The sequence below is a fragment of the Betta splendens genome, chromosome 9 (assembly GCF_900634795.4).
Source record: "Betta splendens chromosome 9, fBetSpl5.4, whole genome shotgun sequence".
Taxonomy (NCBI): Eukaryota; Metazoa; Chordata; class Actinopteri; order Anabantiformes; family Osphronemidae; genus Betta; species Betta splendens.
In genome coordinates, this window is record NC_040889.2 from 27582668 (window position 1) to 27590274 (window position 7607).

At 40.0% G+C, this 7607-nt stretch overlaps 1 protein-coding gene and 1 long non-coding RNA gene across 6 annotated transcripts in view; one reads left to right on the forward strand and one right to left on the reverse strand.

The window, feature by feature from the left end:
- Positions 1-4623, reverse strand: part of srrm4 (serine/arginine repetitive matrix 4) — a 49646-nt gene extending 45023 nt beyond the window's left edge. Inside the window, exons 1-3 of one of the 4 annotated variants that reach the window (XM_055511588.1) lie at positions 3930-4623; positions 3675-3783; positions 3250-3323 (exon numbers count right to left, since the gene is read on the reverse strand). The gene's annotated coding sequence lies outside the window, so the exon portion shown is untranslated. Of the gene's footprint in view, positions 1-3249; positions 3324-3483 lie in introns of all 4 variants that reach the window. The other 3 variants (XM_055511590.1, XM_055511587.1, XM_055511589.1) reach the window with 3 other exon arrangements.
- LOC114861941 (uncharacterized) lies at positions 2655-7387 on the forward strand. Of its 2 annotated transcripts, XR_003786899.3 has the most exons (3): positions 2677-3441; positions 6031-6629; positions 7104-7387. It is a non-coding gene; the product is annotated as an uncharacterized LOC114861941 (long non-coding RNA). The 2 variants fall into 2 exon arrangements; XR_005898047.2 differs by having other exon boundaries at positions 2655-3441; positions 6034-7387.
- The last annotated feature ends 220 nt before the right edge of the window (positions 7388-7607 follow it).

Here is a 7607-nt window from a genome sequence, read left to right on the forward strand (position 1 = left end):
CACACTCACACAACATTGGTTGCCATGGGATTAATGATATGCTGTAATTCCAGAAAGAGAGAAACTCTAATGCCATTGTTGCACGCTGTTCATTATAATTAGCTTTAGATTGCCTTTCTGTTCTCTGAGGGCATAGAGGAACTGGAGTGTTTTGGAGTTTTTCCTTCGCTGATGGATCGCTTTGTTGTAACAGCTTTTTATGCCGCTTTTATTCAAAGCAACAACATTTTCTATCTAATTCAGGAATGAATGGTGGGTTTAATGTCACAAATTCCTTGAGAGAGACCCAGAGTGACATCTCATCTTCTGTCACAAATTATTTATAAGCATAATGTATTGCACATCAAAGCATAAATTCAAGACTCTCAGACTTGTTAAATGAAATTGACATTAGATTTAATTTAGGACGTATGGACAAAGTTCACATTTGTGACTATTTTACAGTAAAATAATTTTTAAAGTTTAACTGTCGTCACAGTATTGTTTGTTCAGTAAATGTTGTAAAGTTTTACAACATCTCATGGTCTGAGTCAAACACTGAAATGTCAGAATAAATTAATAAAATGGACAAAAAAAAACATGAACTCCTTTGTTATATTCAGACTGATCTACTTCTATGTTGTGCTGTCAGCAAGTAGCCAAAAATGAGAAGTTTCTAAAAATATCATTTTGCAACAACCAGTAATTATATTTCAAATGTTCTGTACATGGGTTAATAGGTTCCATTAACCTATGATACATGAGTCTTGCACTTCACTGATTAAAGAAACACCACGAACAGGGAACCAATTTAGCAAAGTGTTGTCCTATGCCTCATTGGAGCTTGTGGATTGTCCTGCCTTCAGACAATGGGCTTGATGATGGAGGTTATTTTAATTAAGTCTGAAGAGCGAGGTTTTGTAACTGGTGCTATAAAAGTGAGTGGCCTGGACTTGCAAACTAAAGGGAAACATTTATCCAGCTGTCATCCAGCACCGTTCAAAGGATGTGCAGAAATAACATCCATCTCCCTCTCTGGCTATGAAAACTAAAAAAAAACTGCTATCCTGCTAGCTTTGAATTTACTCTAATCTACATAGATAATGGCACAACTTGAGGTCTAAATGCAGATACAGAGGACTAGCAGGGTGTCTATTGTTCTCATACATAATGACAGTGTGTATAAAAATATTCTTGTTCCAGGCACTCAGCATGTTTCACCGAGGGTAATGGCTGAGGGGGAAGCAAAAGCACATATGACAAAAGATGATGTTTGTTGTTGTAAATTGTGCTGGTTGCTATTCTACAGAATGAAAGGGAAAATCTATGGTGTAATTTTCTCTAGGACTGAAGCACCATTAAATCATCCATAACTCCTACAGTATATTGACGACTTGTAGAAATGACAACAGTGAAACATCTCTGGGATCTTCTGCCCCTCCCCTGCTCCACTTCATTTACAAAGGGGGATTGTTTGTAATGACTAAGACTGGAACTACAACTTCAATACTGAATAGCCTTTTAATTATTTTTAATTATAACGGTTTGGTTTATGAAAGGTTGCAAAAAAGGTATTTAAAGTTTAAAGCAATACTATTTATACAAGTATTTTTAATCTAAGAATGTCACCAAACTGTCACATATAAACAACTGGAAGTTACATAGAAACATCTAAAGACAAATGTTCTGTTAAACTAAATCACTGACTAATCGTGACTCGTGATCATCATCCTCATTTACTGCAATTTCCTGAAAGCTGAAAAGCTATTGAGACTTCAGTGTTGTATGCTGCTTTAGTCATTGTCATTTGGTAGCATTGAGAATCTTCAGTGTGTTCTTGCCACCGGTGTTACAGTACAGCTCTTTTTGTTTTCTTAAAGACGCACCCATATGTGACTGACTTGCTGACCACATCAGACGCAAAGCGCTGATAGAGCAAACTCTTCTTTCTGACGTAAATAAATGACTAGCTCACCAAAAGCCAAAACAATCACCACCTTAAAGAAGTCAAGACGAAAAGGCCTGTCCATCAGGGCACGGACGACTCTGTGGCAGTAGCTCCCTTCACTACGAGCCTTTGGTTTATAGACACGTGTGGCCTATATATGAAAAAAAAAAAACTTCTTTTTAATAAAATCCAATGGGTCCTTAATTCTATAGTCCAGAAATTATGGCAGATAGAATGGAGATACATACATGCAAGCTACTACTAACATTTGATGCTGGTCAATAGCTCTGTACTAACCTTCATACTGTGGTCATTAAGCGGAATATTTTAATAAATACTTTCCAATACTTTAGTAAAGATTTCTTAGATTTTCTGGGAAGATAAACCTCTCCATCTCATGTGGTCGTCTCGGTGGGTGGGACAACATATTGCACATCATTCGATGATGTACTTTTTGTGTCCATCTTCTATTTTGCCATGGATACGAGTCATTTCATTATTTGAAACCTTAATGTCGCTGTAGATTGTAGTACAGGTACACTGCTTTCATGAGCGCTCTCTACTGTGGCGCACAAATGGCTTTAAAGTGTTTGAAGCAATTGTTTCTGCTTCACACAGAGAAGACGACGTTATAAGCCACAGATTTGTGCTTTAAATAGCATCTCTGGGCAGCCTTCCTTCTACACGCTGAGTTTCCTAAGATTCTGAATCTAAAAATTAGCCTGGATGCTGTGTCTTTGAGGCCAGCAGTACCTGAATCAAGGAAATAGCTGGAAAGCGTCAGTATAATATTCATCAGGCACCTTGTTTATAATGTTATTTTCTGGCTCAATTTGTCCTCACACAGCAAGACAGAAATTAATGACTCAGTCATTTTACTTTGTGACACTCATCATCAGAGACGTGCTAAAATAAATAAAAAAAATACAGGCAGTAAAATAACAAGGGATTTACAGCCTAAAACTTTTTCAAACTTTTGTCCCAAAATACAATAAAAAGCATGTCTTACTTCTTGTTCCTATGTATTTTAATTCATTTTATAATTAATATTAATAGCTTGATTTCATAGATTCTGGTCCTGAATAGATGGATATAATACTGATGCTGTATAAATAACAAATACTCATTAAAAAAAAAAAAAAAAACTCGCTGAGGTGCACTGATCCATCTCTTTAGGGTGAAAATAAGAGGAGGCTGGTGTTGGTTTAAGTGTCACTGAGTCTGAAATAGCAGCTTAAATTAGGTGAAAAAGTCAAACCCGAGTTTGCCCTTAAACTCTCAAACTAAGACGCTTGAGTGGCAGCACTACTTTTCTCACTTACTGCACGCAGCCACAGGTGAAGGCGGAGAGATACAGCGGTGCAGCAGGGCGGTGATGCAGCTTCTACTGAAAAACCTACAGTGAGAGGGAATGTGAGAGAACATGAGGCAAAAACGAAATAAAGTAATGTCTAATGTTTTTAATACAAAATAAATCGAATTGGATTGGGGGTTATTTTAGAACAACAACGAAGGTAAGTTATAAACTGCATTTATGGATAAATTGAAGTTTTCACCTGTGCTGTAACTGACGCTCACTCACAACAACGACCAAACTGAGAAAACTCCCAATTCCAACAGAACATATTTGACAGATACCAACTTCAGCGTACTTGCTTTTCGTGTAATTTAATATATCTATGGCACACGACACACAATACACAAGTTACAAAGTGTGACTACTGTGAAGTAAAAACACAAAGCTTACTGCAAAAAGCAGTACACGCTCCGGAGCAAGCATTAACGGCCCAGCCGTTGGTTAGCTGGTAGCTCGCTAGCCGTTGGTTAGCTGGTAGCTCGCTAGCTTCCTCCACAACCTGCTAGCAAACGAGCTAATTAAAACAGCTGGCTTCCCTCGGTGCTTTCGTGACGTTATGAATGTTTTCTCAGTATTTTCCAGTACATTTACAACTTCCCGTCAACATCTACTGTAAATACAAATGATTTCAGAGTTCGAGCTCACCTTGTGTTGGCGCGATGCAAAACCACATCTGATCACACGCACAGTGGTCTTTAATGAGCGTTGGAGAAGAAGGGGGCGCTGTTGTGCCAATTTCAAACTTTTTAGATAACAGATTTATATAAAATGTAAGCCTAACTAAAAAAAAAAAAATCATAAAATAAAATGATAATATAAACATGTTAATTTAAATATAACACGTCATGTTTAGGTTAAAAAGTGGATAAAAAATTAATCTAACCAGAGTTGGAAGTCTGGGACATCTGATCTTCTCAGGTTGAAACGTTTAATTTGTCACTAGATCGTAAAATGCCAAGATGCCCGTTCCTACAGGAACGTAAACTCACCTGACCGATTCTCTCAATCAATCGATGATTGAAATTGATTGTCTCATCAGTTAGAATTGGGCGATCACATCTACTGCGGCAGCACACTGTACCTGAATAGATATAGCATGAATGTGTGAAGTCTGAATCTAGCATCAGTCACTGCACCAAAATGATGCCAGTGATGTAATTGTGCTGAACCTCTTTCAACTAGTCTAAAAATATTTTTTGTCATGTTTGGAAAGCCGCCCGCTGACTTGTGCCTTGAACTGTCATTGTGACATTTTTCCTGGCTTGATGCCTGTTGAACAGAGGCGGTTATGTTTTTCTACAAAGCAGCGCTGGAGAGTAGCAAATGACTGAAGTCTGATTATTGAACATTTAATGACCCGCTGGCTTAAATTCAAACACCAGCAGAATCTTTTCTAGTTTATGGGTTTATACCCTTTGGTTTCTTGCCATTACTGACTGCGTACATACTCTTTTTTTATGGTTGCACTTTATGCCTTTATCTTTGTTTTTTTACATACTTTGTTTGGTCAGTTTTGCTACTTACAGCTCTGGCTACACCTAAACAGTTTTTAAAACTCAGACATTCCTGTCCTCAGCATCACCAGTACACCTCCTGCTGTACCTTCTCCAGCATCACGCCACATTTTGTCCCATATCATACAAACCTGCTGTTTAATATTCACCAGGACACCGCACTTAAGCTTTTTGGAAATAACTTATTCTGTCTCCAACTGCCGTATAACTCTGGATGGTAAAATATAATTAACTCAGGGGCCAGCTTATTTCCATACAGTAATAAAGTATGCCTCTGAAATTAGAAGATTACCTAGATAAGAACAGCCTCGTGACAACCTGTGTATATTTGCTGCAGCATTTGCTTCATGCACCTGCATTTGAGGAAGGTGATGGGCTGCATTTCTGCTCCAGACCGAGCTGAAGGATTTGTCATTTTCATGTAGTTTTCACTGAGAATGGTGAAAATATCACTTGAAATGTTATTAAATTGTCTACGTCTGCTGCGTGAGATGAACATTTGGAATACAACTCCAAAAGGGTCAGAAGCCACTTGGAGCTTGCCAGAGTCCCCGAGCTAGAACCTGAGCCAGTTCAACAGTATGAGCCATTTATACAAAAAGCTTCCTGCCGTAAGCGTCTTCCTCCGTCTAAAGAAAAGCACAAACCCCCACGTCCATGTCTAAGTGCTCCCTCTGGCCAGTCCCCCTTGTTTCTGCTTTGTTCAGCTTCATTGAGCTGGAAGAGGGACCGACTCTCAGATGGACACGGATGCGTTTCAGCAATGAGCTTCGCAACTTTCTGTATTACAGGCATATATTTTACAAGCAGCTCACTGAAACCCTTAAACCAACTTCTTGTAGGAGCTAAATGCTGGGTGCTAAAACAACCAAAGCCTGACACTGTCCATGCAACCCAGCTAGTTCTTATTCTGTGCAGTCTGGCTTCAAAGAATCAACATGCATGAATTATTTAGTGCTGGTAAACAGGAGGTAAAATAATAAATTTAAGGTTACCTGTTTAAGAAACATCAGTCACAAACTTTGATTTCAGCTACATTTCTCGAATGTTAAGGTTTGTTCACACCTCAAAACATTTACTCAATTTTCCAGCCTCAGATGCACATTAGTCTCTCTGTGTTCTTCTCCAAAGCTCGGTGAGCTCACTGGGGCTTTGCAACGTCTGCCGTTCTTAAGAAGATATTGCAGGACAGAAAAAAAATCTTATAAGGTAATTGACATTTATTTCCCAAGCAGAAGGAGCACTCCAGCAGCGGAGATTGTTGTTAAAGTGAGTCATGGCCCACGAGTGGGAGCAACGTAGACATTCCTTCACTGGGAGTTCTTCAGGATGAGATAAGCCTCTCTGTGCTTCCCAGCGTCTGGTTGGGGACAGGACCTCCGTATCAGTGGAGTTCAATCTCACGCAACCATGCAGTGACTAGAAATATCTGTGGACAGAAAGTAAATGCCTTCCTGGAGTTTTATCGCTCCTCTAAACTTCTTAATATTCCAGGTGCACTCCTCTGGAGTCTGTAGATCAAATGTGCCTGCATGTGCTTTGCTAAACTGTAAAAAGATCCAGGTTTTTCTCATTTATGAACCGGAGCAGTCAAATCTCAAATCATCGTCACGTTTCAAAGTTCTCGTTCAGCGATCCAAAATGGCTGCCGTCACCAGGCGTCAGAGCTGAGCGCGACGTCGCCATCAGTCACGAGCACATCGCCAGCACAGCAGAGATTTAACAAGGCCGTGGGTTCTTCAGTGGGAACAGCACAGACAGGACCACAGATGTTCCAGGATCCAGCTGTGACAAGATGTTTATTGGCTTTGACACAACGAGTGCAATTAAGGTGTGTGTGGAAGAAAAGCACAGACACTATAATAACATCAAATATATTTTTGAAATCACAGATTTTCAAATTTGCATTTTGGGTGCCATCATTAAAATGCCACCAGGCACATCACTGTCAGAGAGCTACCTGACAATAATGCAACTTTAAGACATAACATATCTCCAACCTTCAGGCTTCGGCGCCACAGCTTGGCGTTTAATAGACTTGTGTGCCACAGCTGTCATGTCACTCACATAATCCTATAGCAAATTAAACACACAGCTGAGAAATGCAATTATTTGCTTTCTTGCCAAGCGTCAGATGAAAAAAAATCTACACCACTGCTAGTCTCCAGTTAAAGTTCAAGTCTGAGGACTGTTAACAGCCTCGGTACTGGAACCCGGGGGAAGCAGCCAGTCGGACCCGAACACTGTGTCCTGTTTACAATGTGTCACTCGCACACAGAGTGAAGTTATGCTAATATGGTGTCAGGTGCTGGAGGGACACCCCAGGTTTCTGCCAAAAGACCTGACATGGAAATGAAAACCGGCGTCGCCTCAGCGCTCCCACAGGAACAGACCCATTAAGATGTCAGGGCTCCTGGTGCCGGGAGCTCATCCAGCAGCTGCCCAGGTCTCCAGTGTCAAAGATGCAGCTCAAAGCTCCTTAACTCTGACCTTCACCTCTTCCTCCTCCTTTCATCTGATGTGCAAGAACATAACATTGGTCAGGTTTTGCCGCCACTGTATTAAAACACAGAGGGAGTTTTTTTAACACAGTGAAATGTGGAGAATAAATAGATCCAGGGTGTTGAGCATTACTGTATGTGTGAGGAATGGTTCTTCTGTCAACCTGTTCATACTCTGCTTTTATGAAACAGATGATGCTAGTTCTTAAGGTGAAATGATGCAGGTTGGCAACGTTTTGTCCTAATTCGCACGTGCAGACGAAGGAGCCAGTGTCGGTTTGGAGTTTATTATGAAATTGTTAAATGTT